The sequence below is a fragment of the Zootermopsis nevadensis genome, unplaced genomic scaffold (assembly GCF_977971745.1).
Source record: "Zootermopsis nevadensis isolate Lab colony 2312 unplaced genomic scaffold, Znev_1.0 Znev_ptg000010l, whole genome shotgun sequence".
In the NCBI taxonomy this organism is placed as follows: domain Eukaryota; kingdom Metazoa; phylum Arthropoda; class Insecta; order Blattodea; family Termopsidae; genus Zootermopsis; species Zootermopsis nevadensis.
The window spans coordinates 12,220,587-12,243,136 of NW_028259142.1; the positions used below are offsets into that span (position 1 = coordinate 12,220,587).

Below are 22,550 nucleotides of genomic sequence, written 5' to 3' on the forward strand. Positions count from 1 at the left end.
TACAAAGATCTTACCCTAGTGGTCGCTAAAACTTTTTCATCGCATCCTCTCCCGTTGGATAAGACCCTCCCGTCTTCTGGCCTAATGACGTCAGTCACTTTGCAGTCAACTCCCACAGCCAGTTTTTAAAAATGCTTACTTCCTCCCTGGTATTCACCTTGAAGATGGAAACTACAGTGTTTGCCGAAACATTGGAAATTCATCAGAAATCTACGAAGCTAACTTACAAAGACCAAGGTTATACTTTGGCTCTCTGTACGTTTGAGAGATTAAGTAGCGTCTTATATAAATAAAAGGAAACAAGAGTAATAAAGAATTATCCATGCATCAGGAAATGTTTAATAAGCATAATGAATTAGTTGAATATTGTTTTTGTGGATCTATTCTTGTGCGATAGGACTTTTAAATGAACAGATTCGACTTCGTGTCTCGGACATTGCGTTTCGAATCTCTAATATGAGACAAGCTGACTTCCTTCTTCATGTCAGTGTTGGTTTTCTAGGTATTAACGCCATGTGGGCTTGTAGGTAGATACTAATATTTCAGAGGAACATACTGTCTTCATTATCAGGGCGTTTTTCTGAGACGTTGGTAACTTATCTGCCGACAAGTTCACACGACATTACTACATATAAAATCAACATCGGAATCCTCGGTTCACTTTTACATGGTTTTCCGCAGTGACACCAAACAAATACTACGTCTACGTTCTTCAGATTGCAGCTTTCTCAGTACATTCATAATTATCGTTTCGTTTGATATTGCGTGTCGTATAAGTGGTAGGAGTCGAGTAGACTGTGTAGAAGGAAAGGTTTGTACTTTTCAGAAGGCATAATCCTCGAATTTTGGCCGAATTACCAACGCTGTTGAATTAAGATTCCGGGATTTTCCTGAGCCTCTCCATGCTGTATCAACGATATTTTATATCTTTATATATATATATATATATATATATATATATATATTCCTTCAATTGGGGTGGGTTTGTGTATATAAGCAGCTACAACAGAACTTGCCGTCTGTAGCCGTTCACACGAAATAAAGAGAGTTCTAGTGTAGGACGGAGCACCAAAAACACCGTAAGACTGTATTGTATAACTTAGAATCTACAGTAGACTGAAACAGAGTTATAACAAACGCATTAACATTCATGAATTTTAGAAAGAGGAAGATACATCAGTGTTCAGCTATAAAAGGATGACAAAACTTTGGTTCTTTATAAGAAAAGAAAAGAAAAGAAAAGGATGGATCAAATTGCAAGAAATTCTTTGTAGTACGTAGGTTTTTACTTCGATTTTAATTCACGTTAATAGAAACTATTAATTAATAATTATACAATTATTTTGATGGTCCGTTCCTGTAGGCGCATGTGTGAGATTTGAAGTTCTCACAGAGGTGAAAATGTCTGTGTTGATCTTCAGGGTTTTAACGCAGTGTGAACTCTTTTGTATATGCCGTTGCTTCGAAAGAAACTACTGCCTCTATCTTCAGTCCTCCGAAACGGTATCTGGCTACACGTACACACTGCGTTGGAGTCTGTGACATTCCTGTGTATAATTTTCAGTAGTATTTATTTTCATTACTTAACATTTTAGAGTAGCTTCACGCTGTCTGCTTGTTTGTATTTGTTAATAGTCTATGCTTAATGTGTTTCAAACAGAATTTGTAAACGTGTGTATGATATGCCTCTGCGCATAATTTCGCATGTCTAGCTTCAACTGTTCATTACTATGGCAACATCAACGGGCAGAACGTAAATACAGGTGTCCCAAAATGTTGTAAACACAAATGTAATATTCCGTATTATAATGTGTTTTCCTACTTTGGGTTTTATGTATAGTTATCGTGTTCCATGTCACTGAATATTGTACAATGAAATTTAATGAACAAATTCGAATATTTCTTTCAAAGGTATGTTTGATACAAAATTTCAAATCTCTACATTAAGTGTCGATAACGTTGCCCCCACCTCATCAGTTTTCACTACCGTCATATTGATGTTACTGACAGTAGGATATTATAAAGTAGAGAGACATCATGGCAATGATGTGCTGTAGGGGATTTCGATGACCTCCTACGAACTCCTTGTTGATTTTAAGCCATCTGAGCCATGTGCTATTTATTTGTTTGTTTGTAGTTAATTTAATGACACTTTTTCAGAGATGAATAAGAGGATGATAGTGAATTGGAAAGGATGTGGAAGGAAGCGGTAATTATCGGCACAGAAAATATGAGATTGTACCGGTGACACATCAGTCTAAAAACACTGATACGAGTGCATTTATATATCGATATATCTGTCTGTTCCTACTTCCAAATACAAATACAAAAAAAGACGAAAAAGAAAATATAGCATGCTAGTGCAAGCCTCCAAACTCGCAGAAAACCCCTCACAACATCCGTGCGGATGAACTTAAGCACGGGTATACTGACAACATAAATATATATTAAGTTATGCAAACACTGGACAAGTGTTTTCTTTGTTTCATGATTGGCCTCAGTAATTTATACAAGTGGTTTCTATAACAACAGACAAATTATAGCGAGCTTTAAATATATGAACATATAACGGAGAGGACTAAGAATTTGCATTGAATTAAGAATGATCCGCGGGGAATAGGATAGCAAAATATTTATTGGATAGCTGTAGGACACCAGATGTACAGATGTCTGTAAAAGCATTCTCCTAATTACAAGTATAATTTACATTTTTGTTGCATGCCTGGGAAGCTTATACACTGCGAAAATGTGTAAAGAGTGTGCAAATTCGCCCATCAGGGTGTCGTAAGAACAGTGACTTTCGCTTACGCGTAGCGACTGTCTGCTGAATTGATGGGCGACGTTCAGTAAACAACGCTAGATGGCAGGGCGACAGCAGGAAGTTGGATGAAGATTTCAATGGCTCATACGTGGATCGATACTATACTAACGATTTTCCCCTTTATGTTACAGTAACAGACCACAGTTCGTACTACTGTAACGTTTAACCTATATATTTTATCTCATATTAATATCTGTGAAACGTCGGTATATATATTTAGGCCCGTAAGTAACGTAAACATTAAAAAGGAATTATTAATATTTTGCATATTGAGTTTCACCAGAATTTGCCTAAGGACTCGAAATATATAGAGTAATATTTTATTTAGGCCGCTACGTAATGTTGACTTATTACAGCAGAACAAACTTGCATATGGTAATATCAAGTCGTACGTAGAACAGAAGAAACAGAAAAAATCTCATCTCATCTCATCTCAGGCTCTACAACGAAGTGTGGGTTTGAATGCCTCATTTGGAGGTTACCGTTTAAAATAAATTAAATTGAAAGAAATATACACATCGTAATATTCGTGTAATGCAGAGCCTCGTCGTATCTGACAAAGGATACACTTAAAAGCTGAATAAGTCCCATATTTAAAGTGACTGTTAAAAAGAATGGAAATTAATAAATCTTGCTCGTAATTGTCACATAATTGTGCCGATCTTTGAGTTCCTTAAATCTGTGGAAGTTAAATTTTACCCTTCAAAATATCTTAGAATCAAATTTCAAGTATGCGCATGTTTTAAATTGTATCCAATTTCGCAAACCATGGTATTTGGTTTTATGTATCCACGGTCTCTCAATTTGTGTAGACTATACACACACACACAAACAAACAAACAAACAAACAAAAAATCAGTAGTTTCGGCGCCGAAGACCCACGAGCTGTAATGACATCTGGAATAAGTTTTGTGGCTTCCAAATTAATATTTATGATCCTCTTTTGTCACAATTTTCGTATTATTATTTATATACACTTTCAACATTTTACATAATACATATTTCTGTGTTTAATGACGAAATAAGCATCGTATAATCTGCGGATGGTAACTGCATCCACCGCTTCCTAAACCTCAATTTTCTGTAGCCTGAGGCCTTAATTCTTTCAACAACTTTTCTCAGGGGAGGGATTTCTATAATTCTTCAACATAGTTACAGCTATCATCCGTGTGTTGGAGGCCGTCACCCTCAGACCTGCTCCTTCGTCTGCGTCATGATAAAGTCACGGTAGACCCTCTTATACTTGCTTTGTAAACGATGGTCTCTTAAAGGTCAATTTCCATTAGATTGGACATTGCAAGGCGACACTTCTGCGCATTCAAGGTCATGTGTTTCCATACAGCGATATAACCAGATTTAAAGTAATTAATTGAATCTCCTAATGCAAGAGTCTTGTGCTGTATTTCTGTGTAATTCTCGTGTAGACTGAAACACCATAGGCCCATCATATAATGAGATTTTGTACGTCCTGCCCATGGAAATTTTCGTCGCATTCTTTCAGCCACCGTTTCGTTGTTGTCTCCAAATTATTATGAGTTTTTATAGCAGTTACTTTAACTTTTTCTAGCGCTGAAGCAACATTTGGGAATTCTTTTAAAGGTGGGCACAAAGTTGGAACAGACTTCAGCCTAATCGTTGCAGGGCAGAACAAGATATTTGTTTTTAGGTCGAATACGACGACACTAAATTTAAAGTAAATGCTTTCCATTATACTTTACTATAAAGTTAATGAAGTAACGTTAATTCGGAAGTTATTGTTAATCACTATATTGTGTTTAGATTTTAACTCTGTCTTATTCTAAACATGCCATATAATAAATTCGATTATGAACGTTATTATAAAGCATTAATAAATTAACCCATGTTATCTGCATTGCCTTCGGATATACAAAAGCCCCATTTTGTGTTCTCTGTTGCTGGTTGCAGATTCAATTTTTGTTGTTGCTAAAACAAACAATGAAAAGTACCTCATCTTTGAGCTCGTTTACAAAATATTACAGAACTTCTGACAATAGTCCAGTCGTTTTATCTTTGAGTTCATATAAACAAAGTTATTCAACGTAGTTAACGTAACTTAATTCTGTTCTGTCGTTAGGGAACGTGGAACTGAAGGAGGAAATATACAAGGCAAGAATAAAAACAGACTGTATCGGGTATGATGTATTCAGTGCAATTCACTAACGACTAGTAGTGCTTCTGAAGTTAATTGTGTTCCTGAGGAATTCTCTCTCCGTCATTATCTAGCTCAAATCGAGCAAGAAAACAAACTTGTGTTTTAAAATGGGTGTATTTCAAATGAAATAATTTTAAACAAGTTAGACTTAGACGAACCTTGTAAAAGACTATAAAAATGATGATAACCATGAGATACGACCATATTTTACAAGCGCAGTCCTAGTACCGTTTACACATCGTATAAATCATAACGTTGAATTGTTACAGATTATAATTACTTGTAATTTAAATTTATATTTCTAAGCCATGAAAAGAAATCCGTAAATTGCTTCAGACAGCGAACGTCTCGGTAAAGCGGTTCTTGCGTGGATTGCATTATCCCATCTAAGCGTTTGCCGAAATAGAAGGCCTTATTTAAATTACGCCACGACCACTTCCTTTTGTATCTCTTCCCATTCACATTTTACAGTTACATTACATTAGCAAGCAATAAATACATTATTAAATGGCGTGAAATACAATAATAACCTTCGGAATATGAGGAATAATTGTTGTATTTTGATTAAGATAGGAATATATTTATTTTATTTCTCTGGCGTAATATATTTGTCTTTATTCTTGTGCCTGTGGAGATTTTGACGACTGACCGCCACAGTGTCTTCCTTGAAAAGTCCACAGTTAGTGGGTCGAGAAGGTCGTTGCACTACTTTAATGTAACCCCTAATATTATTTATCAAAGCACTCCTTCATTCAATAGTTGATGCTCATTTCATTATGGCCACCGGTGGGTCTCGATACAAAATTTATTTCATGCAAATATCGCTTTGGAGCCATTGTGTTATACCCACCGTATTTTCCAGAACTGCAAACATTCTTTACCGAGTTTCGTCACAGTGTAACCATGTAAGTGGGGACCAACATTATAAAGGAACCTGCTGTCTCCATCTTCGGAATAGAAGGGACCCCTGAAGTATGGATATCTTCTGGGATGTTGTGCCGTATTACCTTGTAAAAATGAACCGATGTTTCAGAGGGACATTGCCTCCATCATCAGGGACACAAATCAGCACATCTAAAACCTCGGTCAATTTGTACCAGACTACACGACGCATAATCACAGAATACGGACAATTCCATTGTTCCCTTAAGCAATCGCTGCGTATGTATAATTTATGACACGAATTAGAGTTAGATCACGAAGTCAATTGGCTGGGGCAATGCTCGCTCCATTATTTTGCTGGTTTGTAGGGTGAAGCGGACGAATGGTGCCTGCTTGTTATGCAACACTGAGGATATACAGACCAACGTTGTACTGACTGTCAATTGTGAGGAACTCCATTTGCTGAAATTGTTTGCATAGAACCATTTGTGACCCGAAGCTGAGAAGGTCAAGCTAGGTACAAAATGGGCTATGGAATGAATAATCTCTTAAAATGGATGAGGAACGTTGCAAGTCGGCTGACCTTGGTAACCAAGACTCTCTTGTGAAGCTGACATTTCAGCTCCTGATGACGTGAAGAAGAAGAAGAAGAAGAAGAAGAGGTGGAAACAAGAACAAAAAGACGAAAAGAACGTGAAACGTTCTAGCAGTTTGTATGCGATGACCTGACTGAGCCTCAGGCTGTAGCCTGTTTATATTCGTTAGCGCCGGCACATCAGCATATTGAACAGTGTTTTAAGATACAGGTGTTAGGTCAGGGCTGACCAGAAGTTCTCCAGTGCCGTGGTTCTCAAACTGCACCCAGGACTTTGTTGGTACGTTTCTCTAACAATAGATTTCAATGTGAAGACAATAATTTTATTCAATTAAGTCTTCTTGGCGATCAGCCGTGTGCGAGATTGGAGTTAATATCGAAATATTCTGTGACAGTCTCTGCCTCCGTCTTCAGAGTTGCTGTGATGAGTTCTGTTTCTACCCAGAGAGAGTTCTCGGAGTCATTACACCAGCCCTTGATGATGGAGGCACGGTCTTTGAAACTACTGAGGATTGTGTCCAGTGACGAACTTGGGTACTGGCGACGACTTTCGGATTTTGGTATCTTGGCGTTATTTGTGGTATAACTTCGTACTTGCAAGACAAATTATAAATAAATCGGTAGAAAAATGGCGATATATATGATGACCATGAAAGTGAATCGTTTTAGATTAGATGTTTTAAAAAGGGGGGAAATTTTGAATTTTAATCTATTAAATAACAACAGAAGACTACTTAAAAGTAACAAAGATTACGCTTTTATAAAATAAACGGAGATGGTTGGTAAGAAAATTATTTCCAAGAAGTGAACGTTTCAAGAGAAAAACAAAGATCTAATCAATGTCAGTAATATTCAGAGCACATTTGACCTGTTGATGGACAGAACATATTTGCATCTAACTTATTTTAATGCTACTGACTAAAGAGTTTGGCGAGAAAAGTCTGGACAATAATTTTAAATTAAATTCTCAGTTCCCCGTCCTCAGCCCATTTCATCCTCCTTGATTTAATTTTAATAATAATCTTCTACAAAAAGTACTAATTACGAAGGTCATAATTATTTACCTTTATCAATCCTGCTGTTACTTTCTTCCTATTTCTTGTGTCCAGATATAATCGGTACTTCCTTCTCGCACACCTAATTGTCATCCTCTTCTTAATACGCTGCTGGTGGTTGTTGGGTGTACCTTGCTAACTGAACATCCCATGGGTTTACCATTATCTGTCAACAGCGGAAGAGTTTACAATATCGTATTTAATTTCGGATTGTCCCTGTAACGCCGAGATCCATAAACAATAGAATAGTCCGCCTTAGCTTGAGGACAGTCCGACTGGGAGGTTAATTCAATAGCGCAAGAGACAGAAAGAGAGCGACGAAGGATTCACTTCACTATTTGATTCTCACGAGAGCTCTAATAGGAATTTAAAATAAAGATTAATATACAATACCGAGCCTCATTTCTTCAACATATTCAGAGTCGTGATGGCTAGATGTCTAAAGAGAAACAAGCAAACCACTTACAAAGGTCAGGGCAACACATTATTTTCAAGATGATTCCACATAGCCAAAGTAAATGGACTAGCTAGGGGTTTCACGTTGGGGGTTTGATTTCTGCCAGATTATGGATTTTTTCTTGGCCACCTCTGAAACACCACGCAACTTTAGACCCAGTGGCTGCCGTGGTATCTTTTTTTTCGGGAGTAAAGGTTTCGGAGTATGAATCACACCACTTAAATCTATCGAGTATTGAAGTCCCGTTATGAAAAATGGACTGACCACTTGTTTATTTATGTATCACTGCTCTTTTGGCATTTAGATTCCATCGGTATTTTTTGAGACTCAGTGATTTCGTAAAATATATTTTATACCAGGTGATTCAAAAAGGACTTTATAACTTTGAAAGTGTATAGAAATTTATTCAGAAGGCCTACAGAATCGGTTGAGGTGTCATTTTGTAGCAAAATAAATCAAGTTTGACTCACGTTGTGCTGAAGTACCGATTTCCGTCACCGCGAGCGCAAGCGGCAGTGCATTTGAAAATGGCTCGAAAATTTTCTCATACCACAGTTAGACGAAGATGACCAAGAAGGACGCATTCACTTCCAGCAAGACGGCGCACCACCTCACTACCTCACAGAAGTCCGGGATTTCCTCAATAACCGTTTCCCAGGTCGGTGGATTGGTCGAACAGGGTCGATAGCATGGCCACCTCGTTCTCCAGATTTGACACCTCTCGATTTTTTCTTATGGGGTTTCATTAAAGATCGTGTGTTTGTTCAATCCTAACCTGCCAATCTCACTGAGCTCAAAGCTCGAATCACCGCCGCAGTTGCAGAAGTGACACCGGATATGCTGGATCGTGTTTGGAAAGAAATTGATTTCAGGTGGGATGTCTGCCGTATCACCAATGGCAATCACATCCAACCAAAATGACTGTCTGAGGTACAACTTGATTTATTTTGTTACAAAATGACACATCAACCGATTCTATAAGCATTCTGAATAAATTTCTATACACTATCAAAGTTGTAAAGTCCTTTTTGAATCACCCTGTATACTCATTTTATGTACGACTCTCATTATTTTAATTGAATAATTTCTTATATAATTATTGGTTAACACCAGAGAATAAAAATAACTTTAAAAATCTGGATGTGATTGTCGTTTTTAGACTGTGTTAAAACATCTCTTCACAAGAAAATAGACGTCTATTCGTAGATATTTATTCTAGTTGTATATTTTTTTATTCTTAAATCGGCTAAGGGCTGCTTAAGTAGTGATATATGAGACACAGGCTTTATTTACGCAAAGATCTCTCACTTCCTTTCCGACTTAGTGTGTGTTCCTGTCGCATTCAAACGTTCTGCTGTCTCAGGAGATGAACTGTAGTCTTAACGCCTCCCGAAAGCTAGGCACAAGCCTACATCTTTCTGGAAGGATGTCAGCTCAGCCTAGATTTATTCAAGTCAATGAATGTTTCAGCTTAACTCAAGCAGAACATTATTGTGTGCTGGAGAAACAGAAGCAACATGCACCGTCGACCGTCGTCGTAAAAATGTCGACTTTAGTAGTCCTGATGGAATCTTCCTCTTATAACGTCTGAACTTTATTGAGGATCTAATACAGAAGTAAAGTATACGGTGATCAGATCGGTCCACAGTAGCCTGAATTTTTATTCAGTACCTAAGGAATTAAACTATTACGAGGAATTTAAAACTGCGAAAATCACATTTGGAAACTTCTAGATTCTGTCATTTCACAGTTTATGTAGGTAGACCTTTAACTCACTGAAAAAGACGTTAACGTAAATAATATTTAAGAATTCAGTACGTACCTCGAAACAACTGTTTACAGTTGCACAGATCAGATGGTTAATGCTGTTTAAGGAAATAATCCCTGTTTACACCGAGAGTCATAAAATAACGCATCCATAAAAACTGAACGTGTTACTGATTCTTAAGAAAAGTTTGAGGTGTAGTTACCACTGGGCTTTAAAAGGTTAAAGTACTTTGAAACCGCATGTCCCACCTGCTTTAATGTCGGCATATTCTCAAAGTGCAGTTATGGTTGTCATTTTGTTGTCAGAATAAACATCAGTTGTCTTCTTTGTTAACAGACTGATCTCTTCCTGGAGGTTCTGCATGTTTCTTTTTAGAGTTAAGAACCGAAGTTAAATGTTATTTAGAGCAGTTCCAAGAGTTAAGAAAAGATGGTCTTTTTCTTCTTTGCCCACGTAAATTACTCACGTGGCGTTCTCCATGTACCGGTTTTCATTATCCCAACATCATTCAGCCATTTATATGTACAATGGACCCTATTTGAGCGTATCGTAATGGCTTAGCCCAGTTCTGCAACTAGCATTTGCTACACGTGTTTCCGGCCATTTTCCTACTTCAACTTTGGCTCATCATATTGCCTGAATGCCATATACCCTTGATATTTAAGGCACTGGCGAGTGAACATTATTGACGTATACTATAGAGTTGACTGTACCAGTAGCGGGGAGGGGGTGCTGCATCTGCGGGTATCTCAACCGGAAACCATCCACATAGTCTAGTCGACTGCCTGCAAATCCCGATAAAGCCTTCCCGACCAGAACCACACTTGCCAGTGTGCTCTAGAAAGCGTTCCGTCAGTAGCCAAATTATATAGGCTCTCGTCTATAGCCCATAAGCCGTATAAGCCGACTAGTGAGACCTGGAAGACATTGAGTTACGTTCGCTTGACACTTGGCAAGCTTCTGCTATTGACAAGGCGCTCACAAACTTCGTTCTCTGTACATAGGGCCTAGAATTTTAATGATATATTCGGGTCAATTTGTGACGACACTGATCAAGAGTAAGGATGTAAAGAATTTTAATATTTTTACACGACACAGAATGAGAAATGAAAGGGTGATTATGAATAAGAGATGTAAAGGATGTGGGAAGAAGCGATAATCAGAAATATAAAAAGTTATTCCTCCCTCCAGCTTTCTCCGTTTATCCGGCTGTAATATGGTTGCTAGGCGACCATCACGGGTTTTCATAATGCATAAGGCGATTATTTTGGGGTGTCACGGCTGTAAATAGAAATATAAAAGTGTTATGTCACATTTTATTGTCTTTTGTCTTTGGTCAACAAAAATATGTATTCATTTCATTATTATAATAAATACGCCCAAACAGTCTTATGACTTCAGCGTGCCTACAGTTTATTCTTAGGATGTAAACGGGAATATTAGCTAGTGGCCTATATTAATGAATTGTTTCACATTTTCGTCAAGGTACAGAGGAGAGGAACGAAAATCTTATTTCAGATAGGCGACCTTAAGAAAAAGTTTATGCGGAGATTTCTTGAGTACGAAGCATTAATACTGGCCAGTACATAGCTGAATTGTATTCAGTAAAGCAAATAACAAATAAAATGAAGATTGGGGAAATCACACTGCTTTCATATAATCGTTTAGACAGTTGGTAGCACTTAATTTTTTAGTCGAGAAATTTTCTGACAATATGCACACGAAGAGAGTTTTGAGCGGAACACATAATGGGAATAAAAATGGACTTTATATATATGGATTCGCATTTCAGTGGAAGAATAACTCTAAAACGTTATTTGATGTTTGTGCAAGTTATTGCAGTCATCAATGCAGAAATTTCCCACGTGCTACTAGCTCTATTATAAGTTCAGATGGAATCAGAGTATGCGATCGGCCTCAGATCTATCAATTCCAATAGCCAGGCTTACCACAAACGTTTACAGGTTTTCATACGAAATGAATTGCACTTATATAGCAAGGCAGGTAAACTATTACTAAATCGGAAGTGTAGATAGCACGCTGTATAACAAATTGTTCTGTTAGTGTCAACACACAGACTGGTATTTGAACTTAAGTACGCGTCTCAAATTCTTGTCATAAATCACTATTAACTTACATATTTAAGAACTTGTATTACAGCATTCCATTGTGTAATGGGAGCGAACTGATATTAATATTTTCACAAGTCTACACAACAATTTAATCTATAAACTTTGTCCATGTGTCATGTTTCTAAGCTATATGCTTCGGCTAAATTTATCATTGTCAGTCCATCTTATTTGAATCTCGTATGCTTCAAATACAAACTCATTTAATCTACAAATTAAAGTGACAAATGTAAATTAGAAATGTAATACAAAAATGTTGTGTAGACTGCGTGAAAGGAGGATAATCTCAGGCGGGATCTATGGGAGATAGCAGTTGAAGGAGACTGGATTTTGTTGGCCCAGGTTTAGGGCTTTGGTTAATTCGGTGATGAACCTTCGGGTTCCGTAAGCTATCTAGTTAGTTAGATAGTTATTTATTTATTTAGACTTCCTGAAAATGTCAATTTTTAACTTTAAGAAGAGTGAACCATACACGTATGTATTTATCTATGAAAATCGTGGTCATTGTTTTGTTCACAGATGACGCCATGTTTGAACAGGCTTACAGTCTTAAGGTCAATTTCTTATGATCTCATGCATCAAACACAAAATATGTAAATTTCATCCTTTAGGGCCGAAACAGAATTCTTTACATTTCCATCCGCTACATAGCCCAGTCGCACGTAGTTTATAATTTCCTTTTCCTCAGTGTCTTCTTGTAATAAGGAAACCAACATCATTATCTTTCTGTGGCTCGGATAATGCAATTTGCACTGGATTATGGGAAGACTGTGAGTTGAAATCATATTTCAACTTGTTGTTATAAATGTTCGAGAATCACACAAGGAAAATAGTAGGAGCAAAACAGTCCTGTAAACCACTCTGAAATATTACGTGTTACGAAATGTTGACACGTGAAGGAGAGAATGCTTCCAAAATAAAGGGACTTGCTGCCAAGAGAAAGAGACAGAAGTAAAAGTTACCTAGCGTCTTCCTTCCCTTTACACCTTCCTACTTTTAACTCGGTTTCCTGCTTTTGATCTAGTCCCCTGGGGATTTCAACACTCCGCTAATGAATGATAACTGCGTTTCTCAGCGCCTTATGGGTCAGCCACTTCGTCTCCTGCTGCGATGGTATGGGATATAACGAGGAACAACTTCTTGCAGACACGCTCCAATTTGTCCCAAGAGATCGTATGCGAAATCGTGGCAGTATCTTTAAGTATATGGGCCGACCAACTCTGTGGCGGAAAGCCAAGTTCATTTCGATCATTTCCTACTCTTGGAGGATCGTAGGAGTGGATCACTTGCTACAGTGTGAAGTATTAATAACAAAGACTTGTATACTTCAGTTTTTTATTCTAACATCGGTTTTGGAGGATAAAGAGTTGGTTTATGATCCTCTAAGGCTTTGTATCAGAGGGTTTTTAAATTACAGTTATGTTGGACTTTATATGACGCACGTTTTTGTATTTTAAAGGACCTTTGGGAGTAGGCTTAATTCACATTTTTAGGAAATGAGTTATTATATTATATTGACATTTATCTCTCTTTAGTGTCCTTTTCGATATTATTGGTCGTTGTTGTGATCCAACCCATAATCCTTTGAGCATTTAGCTTCTATGCTAACTACCGTGTAACAGACGTAGTCTACATCGTAAAGACGAAGTGCGCTTTTGTGAAGACAAACGTGTGCAAAAAATATAAAAAGTGGTATATTTTTCTCATTTTTCCCGCTATTTTCAGCTTATATTTTTACTTATTCTGTTTGATCGTCTTCCTCTTATCCTGGAAGAAAATATGTTATTTTGGTTGTTATAAATGTGAATTAATATGAAGTGCCTGACTTTAGTCCTGAAGAATCTTCTTTTGCGCCTTTCTGTAGCCCGCGCAAGTTAATATCCTGAACAGCTGTAAGCAAGGCACACAGGAAGGGATCCAAATGTAGCCCATCCGAGCCGATGACATATTCTGCCTAACGCAACGAAGTGCTATTCCACGTCGCCCAAAATATGATACATTTTTTAGTTACGATGCAAATGAGGAAACTACATGTTCTGGAAAGGACTTATGATGCTTTATTTTTTTTGGAATGCTTCACCTATTTTGAAAAGTGTAATAGCAACGTTAGTAGCAGTAATAATATCAACTAAAAAGTTCAGTAATGTTGAATTTGTCAGATATAAGCCGTAAAGCTTCCACGACGTCACAGTATTTTGTGAAACGTAAAAATAAAAACATTTACCTAGAAATTTATACGTAATGTCATTTGTGTTCCGAATGTCACATGAAAAATTATAGTGGTTTATTAATTATCGTCATCAAATCGAGAGTTAAATATACAGACTTAGCTTTGCTGCCATGTTAATTTATGTTATATAAAAGTTGTTCCGGCACGACAGATGCACAATATTTTTAAAAGTAGTATCGGGCATCTTCACTGCGTTTTTACTTGTTTTCCTCAGTCCCTCGAGGCAATTGCTGTGACAATAGCTTGAATCAGTCCACGACTGCCACGGAACATAAATACAAAAATTCAATAAATATATTGTACGACCGCCATGTTAGTATAATTGCTTGTAGGAAATTTGAATATGCGAGGATGGAGGTGTCCTCTACGCTCATGACATGCATACCAAGTTTATCTCTTTAATGTCCAGAGGTAATTATATGTCACACCTGCTTCAGTAATCAGTAACTTTTAATTCTGTATTTATGGGATTCCTTTGATTCTCATTGTAAATACGAATTGTTTTCTTAAACAACATTAAGGAATTTATCTTTTTAATGTTTAAGTATAGTGTTTTATTTACACAACTTTCCCGTAGCCTGATGTTTTTTAATGCATAAGACGTTTCGTAAGTTGGCTGTACTAACATCTGTGGTAGCTAGTTTTCATTACACAGATTTATTTTTTCCTGAGTGGGATTTGTAGTTCTCCCGGCTGCAAGTCTGTGCGCTGTGTAGTCTGGTATAAGTTTACAGACATTTTAGAGGTGCTTGCTGCCTCCATCATCAGGGCGATGACTAAAGATGAAGGAAGGAAGGAAGGAAGCACCTCTGAAACGTCGGTAAATTTCTATAGACTTTACGGCGCATGCACTCCGAAGAGAGTCGCCTTCGATTTTTTTATATGGAGATTGCAATTCGCTAGAAGTTAAGAGTTTTCTTTCGATATTTGTCACAGATTAAATTTTTGTGAAAAATAATGATGATATAAAATTAAATTAGCGATGTTGCTCAGTTGAGTTGGACGTACTGATGTTCAGTGTTTGCATGAGGTGTGAGAGGCGTACATTTGCAAGGGGAACTGAAATCTAAAAATACATCCCAAACTCTCATTCCTCTTTAGTGTGTTCTAACACACGAACCTCTATATATAAAACATGAAGACTTCTTGAGCTTGGCTGACGACAAATTGTATCATTAGTTTCTCTCAGTCAACCACAAGATGACAAAAAATAAGGATAAAGACCCACGGAGAAAGACGTTTCTTCGCTTCCATACACTCGATGTTTTTATGTCACCCGTTTCTGATTCATAACACATATTTCTGTGCCTTTCTTCTTGAGAGTTGTTTGCATTTACGATAAAACTACGATACTATTGTCTGAGACAACGGGCAAGTTATCTGCAAAAACATATTATGGAAAGCTAAAATTATAGAACGTAGTGGTCGAGGGTCATGCACTTCTGGGGGTCCCTGGTTCATACCTCGGTCCAGATATGGGTTATCCTTATTGATGTTTCATGGTTTTTCTGAGTCTTTCCGTGCATATTTCGTAATAGTAACTTACAGGTCTCTTATTTCGATTTTATAGTTCATATTCAACTACCTTTCGAAGCCTATGACGTAAGTTTATGAAGTTAAAAACGTCGTTAAATCAGTAATAATTCACGTTTCTGGCTTCAGTAAACAAAGCCTTTCAGGTTTAGTTACAATCTGGTTCTATTTCTTAACAACCTAACCAGTTCCACGGAACAAAGTCCTTTTCAGAAGACGTTGGTAGCTCAGCTGATATATATATATATATATATATATATATATATATATACTCTTAGTTTTTTTAATATTATTTTGTTACGCATCTCCATAAGCGTCGCTAGAATGAAGCTTCCTTAACACAGATAGCCAAGTAAGCAATACGGTGCATTCCTGTTTAGTATTCAAGAGGTCTCGGGTTCGATGATCGACCCGAGAGATGGTTATGATGACTAATGATTTTCATCGTCTTCCTCCGTCTCTCTAGGACAATGCTGGAATAGTGTTTCAGAAAAGGCCACATTTTTTTATATACTTCCCAGTTTATCATTCAGAATTATCGATGTTATATATTACGAATGTAATTGATAAGGCGTTATTAAATGAAGTGACCAAGGAAAGGTTTTTGAATTGATATCTCAATATCATTACTGAGAGAGAGACCGTAGTTCCCATTGGACAGAAGGTTAGCTGCGCCTCAAAAGCGATCTGGAGGTGTAGAGAAAATGCATTCACTCCCCCCCCTGGAAATGGAAGTCCAGTTTGTAGACAGGCGCTTTAGAGACCATAATTTATTCATAGACATTGTCAACTACAGTGTAGTAAAATAAGAGAAAAGACGAACTCCGTGAAGCAGAGACCTTCTTACTTAGCTGCTAGTCGCTCAGCAAAATTAATGTTATTCTATTGAAACTGAGAATATCTTATTTCCTTTAATTAATTACAATATGTGTCACAGTATGTCTTATCATACGAAAGTCTTCTTATTGGTTTAGTAATTTCATTCTTGGAATTATTACTGTTGTAGTGAATGTTATATCACAGATGTATGATGCAGGAAACTAGGAATTATGTAGAAACGTGTAACTTGGCTTGTTTCAAGACATCTAAGAAACACCGCAGGCAGTCATGTACGAGGGAATTGTAACATAGTACCCCCGAGAGAGAAGACGTCGTCTCTGAGACCACAAGAAAGATTCCTAAATTCCAGAATTATAAAACATTAGACCGTTCTGGGCCGCTGAAGTATCCTTTGTAACAACGAAGTTAGTAACATAAGACTTTCCCTGCTGGACCTTTTAGTAATATGGAAATTCCTTGCATTGCAGAGGAATTTGGTATCATGGACCATGCTAAAAGGGCGGTCTGCATGTTTGGTGTATAAGACACACCAGGACTGTTGGGATCATAGTAACACAGATGTAGTGTTGGAAGTTAAGTAGCGGAGTGGTACATAAACACGATCCTCCAAAACTACGCCGTTGTAAGGGACTGTTAGGAACACCTAAGAACGAATAAATGTTTTACAGTATACAGTATAAAGGAAGCGGTCAGAAAGACAGTTTACAATTTATCTTAACGTGATTTACAGAGACTTTGTTGTGGAAAAAAGGCTACAACGCTAATGAACGACTATTAAACGTTATTTGCACATATTCTGAGACAATTATTATATCGTGTGATAAGTTTTTTATCAATCATCCATACACAATAAGTGTTCTGCTACTTTATCTATTGTTTCATTGCTGTTTGTACATTCTCATCAGTTTTAGATAAGTAGACTCTCTTATGTTGCTTCAGCCCTGAAACTGATGAAGAATCAATCGAAATGCCAAAATTTATGATAATTTTTAAACAGCAGTTGAAAAATAGTGGTTGACGACTGCTTAGTTCTCGTGTATAGAAATATTACGAGTCGTATTAGTGACGTCGTAGTTTATTATGCATATCGAAAATCTATGGTTGGATAAAGTATCACCTTAAGGAACAAAGTAATCGGAGTTCATGGGATTTTCTTTGTAACTAGATCACTGAATTCTGAGTCGGAACTTCTGTTGCAACAGGAAGGCCCAAGATTTTGGTACGTGTTCCCATTTAAATTGGAGGATATAATATTTCTGCATCTTTCCTTTACGACTAGGACCTCGTTAGTTTTTAGCGTTTCCACCTGCGAATTCAAACAGATCTCATTATTTCCTGAAACAATGATCTTAACCGACTTCCCTCGTTAGTTTGAAAGAGTGAAACAGGTTCTGCTTTTGTGAAAACGTAGATAATTGGCATTTAGTTTTCTTGGAACACTAAGTTAGACTCGCTGCTACAACATTTACTCTGTTAAGTGCAGTGAGATGTGATTCTACAGCGTCGTATGATCACTGCACGCAGCAGCCGTAGCAGTTTCGCCACAGGAGGCGGTAAAGAGACTAATTCACTGCTGTTAAAAAACGCCAGAAATTATATATTTATTGGGTCTTCAGTGCATAAGCGATGGAAGTGCAGATGTAGGTGACAGTTTCCTACGAAACGTTAATAACAGCCTACAAATGCTGAAATTAATTGCCAAGATTGAGTCATGTGTGTTACCCCCCTTTCTAGGTCCTAAATATTATTATTGTGTCTTCAGTTACCTCACATAAGCTTGTTTGTAGGGTGAAGTGGGGTCTCTGAGGTTCAACTCCTGTAAGGAAAGCCAGCTATTTCATGTGTGTATTGTATCAATTGTGTAAGCTAATGAGTTGTCTACCCCTCTTTCATAAATTCACACTTCACCGATATTCCACATCGAACGCAACAATTTAGATCTATTTTATTAACCTATAGGGCACTGATGGATCCCAGGTAAACTACGACGTAAATATTGAAATCATGGGATTTGTTCTAACTTTGGAAGAAATTAAATAACCATTAAGGGGTCAAAGTGGGAATGTAAAAAAAAAAGAAGTAAAGTTTGTCCCACTATACGCCATGTAGGCGTTTGGGGTGAGTGGAGGTATAGCTCCTCTCTTCCTTGACCTCGGCACTAGATGGGGGTGAGTGGTCAGCATCACGCCCCGGCCGGCTTTACCCCCGGGAAAGGACCCCGGTACCCATTGTAGAGGAGGCTGGGTGGGCCCCAGAGCCGGTCTGGACGCAGAGGCTAGAGGAAAAATCCTCTTCCCCCGTCGGGGATCGAACCCCGGTCGTCCAGCCCGTAGCTAGTAGTAAACAATACATACTAACAGCAATAGAGTCAAAAATATGGCCCTTTTATGTTTGTTAACATGCAATCCACATAATTACACGAGAATTAATGGCAGTGTGATAATAAATAATCATGATTGTAGTAGGCCATGAGGTTATGAGCTGACATCATGTAAAGAACACAAATGGGCTACTTGCTTCACGTACATCTGTGACACTGACACTTTTGCACAGTGACAAAGTGTAATAAAATTATAGATGATTTAATTTAGCCTTCATAAATTGAACTGTAATTCAACTTTGCATTAATCGAATCGATTTTAAAATTCCTTGGAGCAGAGACCTTATTTAAAAGATTGTAGTAACTTGAGGTTTTCAAGAAATCTCAAAATTCATATTCAAAATATCTCGCCACCGGAATTTTAGTGTGTGGAAACTAGTACACACTTTTACACCTTATTTTTACAAGTTACATTTTAATATTATTCTCACATACTTAGGTCTTTCTAATAATATATTTCGTCTAGTTTTAAATTAGACGACGTTCGTAAACTTCACCGTTAAACAGGTCAACGTAAAGACCTCTCTGCTGTTTAAAGAATAAAATTTTAAGTTCATTTATTATTTCGCATTATGATTGGTGGATTAAATTTGAGTTCTGGTTTTAGTATATCATTTAACTATAGTTCTAATTGTGTACAAGTGTCGATGATTTTTAATTTTATTTTTGTATCTTCTCTTTTTCAAACGCGTAAGATGTCGGGTTTTTTCCCTCGAAGGGGTAGAATATGCAATAGCCTACACATTAGATAGGAGACAAGTTTATAACTTCGACTTTTACGTGACAGCCGAAGTTACACATTGAACTCCATCCGAGAAATCTATGGACAATTATTTTAAGTTCGCCTACCGTTAGGTCATTTCAGAAATACATAAAATGTGGTGGTTGAATCAACATAATACGTAGCACGTATGATATTCTGCATTATTATAAGTTTGCAACTATGGGAAAAGAGTACTAAATGAATATAAAAACAGACAAAGGAATTGTAGAAAAGGGTGTAAGGATTAAATATATGAAATAAATTATTGCCCATTAAATTTGAGCTGGTCTTTTCCACAAGTTTATTAATTACAAATGTTATCGAGATTGTCAATGAATGACCAATCAGAGTTTCTTAAACAGATCTGTTAAATATGAACATGATATCGACTTACATAGAACATAGTCGGAAATAACAATCGTCGAGATGCTTAAGTAATTACACATTTTTACAAATATTTTAAAATCTAAGTAGGATACTGGGTAGAGATATTTCTTAATGACCTGAAATAGGTTTAAAATTATAAATTACAATCCGTGCTAAAATTCATGTGCAATCAGTGATAAGTATAGATGGAATATTTAATAACAGGGCCCAAACCCGATATGCAAATAACAGAATTTTTGTGAGCACTTAAAATTATGGAAGCAGTCGCCTGAATGTGAATGAATCATTCAGTTCTGATATACAATTGCTCATTTATTTACACTACACATAATATTTCGGAAAATGTTATTCATTCGTTTCCCTGTCTGGATGATTAGTATGTTACAATATTTCGCAAACTGTGTGAACTACACCGTCAGATCATCACCGGCAAACTGGAAACAATCAGCAAAGAATATTTACAATCCAGGTGAAGACGATGCAATTTAATTATCTCAGAAGATAAGATTTGGGTTTTGGTTTTCTGGGTTACCACGTCTTGTGGACTTTTATTTTGTTATAGTAGATTCTGACGAACACATCGTCCCCATGTTCCAACGTGAAGACAAGAGACAGGTTCCTCCGTGGCATTCGTAACTCAGAAGACCACAATCAAAACATCTCATAGTTACTCAGGAGTAATGATTTATATAAAAAACATTAATTTCATCGTATTTAAACTGAGTAAGAGTTTCTTCCACTGATAAAATTAAGTTGTCCCTGGTTCGTAACTACGCACAAAACCATTCAGATGTAGATGCGAGTGGAGGTTTGCCTCCATGCTTTCTTGTAAACCTTGAAATGTTAATGGCAAATACATGCAGTGAATACTTGTTGGGTTACAAGCCGATAAAAAATAATCCAACCGTTCGGAAAATGTTTTCGTCACGCAGTTAATTCTTAGGAAGGTTATCACCAGCAACTGATGATGAAAACTACCTTCGAAGTGTCGGATATTTATTTGGCATCCACGTGACTTATCGCCAGTAAACGTTTACTTTGACATTATTACAGTGTCATTAGTTTATTTACTTACAATGTTTGAAAATTCTATTAATTTCCCCTCAGTTATACAATTTCTTTCTCTCTCTCTCAAGACCCCATAATCCGTAGCAAAGCGGGATTTTAATTGTTGGTAAGATATGGCATGTAAGTAAGTTAGGCCTAGTTTCTGGCGAGTTATAAATTTATTTAGAATCTCATTGGACATAAAATTCTAATTAGTGCATTACTTAGAAATTAAATAATATACGAAAAATAAAAATACCTGCGTATTAAGGACAAAAAATAAAATTTCGTCTGTTCTTAAATACATAGCCATAAAGTCGTATAGGGTATGTGAAGGTGAAACTTCACCCTTTATTGACATAGATACAAGATGGAGGTGAGCTGTAAGCTCCACGCTGTTGCTCTTTTAACACCCCCCCCCCCAAAAAAAAAAAAATCCACGATGTGAATTGGAAAAGATCAGGGTACGCTGAGGAATCAGTGTTGGGTCCAAAAGATAAGTCTTTACCTTAACCGGGAATCGAATACGGATCTTCAAGGCCGTAGCCTGTGACCATATTGATTGAATTGTACCGCATCATGCTTGCAGTTTAAAAAAACTATCTTAATTGAATTGGGTGAAATAATTGTGTATGAAACCCTATTAAATCATACCACGTCGTATTAATATCTTGCAGATTTTTGTAGGCCTGTCACAGACCTGTGTTTCCTGTAGAGGTTGAAATGGGTTAAAATAGATCAAACTGTTTCCTATAACAAAACGAGATTATCCGGTACGTCGCTTCTGCGACGTTCGGTAGATTACAGTCTTGTATTTATAGATAGACATCAACAATTTTCCAAGGTAATCTTAATTGGTATACGATTTCATGTTTGGTAAAGAAAATAACATTGTTTTAGGTTGGAATAATTCCTGTAACAAGGCTTTAATAACTCACTCAATGTTCCTTGTATATCGCTTCAATTAATTCTGTTGTAAGTGTTCCGAAATATGAACTGTGTTTGTTTATTTACCTACCAGGTGTATAGAAACGTCCGTTACCCAGACAGGGCTATTTACATAACTAAGCAGTCTTGTTTCAAGTCATGAAAGTAACTTGAGTTCCACAGTTGCAGTCTTGTCACTGTTAAGAGTAACAGGATTGTTAATTCTGTAGATATGTGCTACTTAAGGTTGCCTTAGAGCCAGATGCTGCTGTGCATAGCGAGTTTGTGGCTTCGACTTCGCTTCCTTCTTCAGGTCGTTAGCACAAACGTTTCCCCAACAATCTGAAAACAGTAATAATAATAATTCAATTCAATTCATTTATTTAAGTGCTTGACAACAGCCAAATAAGGCCAATAATAGCCAAGTACTAAACCAGAGTACAGGATAAAATACAATAAATAATTAAATTAATTTTAATAATAATAAAAGTAAAACATTGCAAATACAGAAACAAACAAACAAATGAAACTAAGTATATAAATGTATCATATTAAATTCAATT

General features: G+C 36.9%; 2 protein-coding genes across 3 annotated transcripts in view; one reads left to right on the top strand and one right to left on the bottom strand.

Annotated features, from left to right (window-relative positions):
* The window catches only part of LOC110828487 (uncharacterized), a 226,568-nt gene that overhangs the window by 136,375 nt on the left and 67,643 nt on the right, over positions 1-22,550 (top strand). The gene's annotated exons all lie outside the window — the stretch shown is intronic.
* LOC110828486 (toll-like receptor Tollo) overlaps positions 19,899-22,550 on the bottom strand; it is a 76,493-nt gene continuing 73,841 nt past the window's right edge. The window contains exon 2 of the mRNA XM_022061240.2: positions 19,899-22,329. The gene's annotated coding sequence lies outside the window, so the exon portion shown is untranslated. The remainder of the gene's footprint in view (positions 22,330-22,550) is intronic.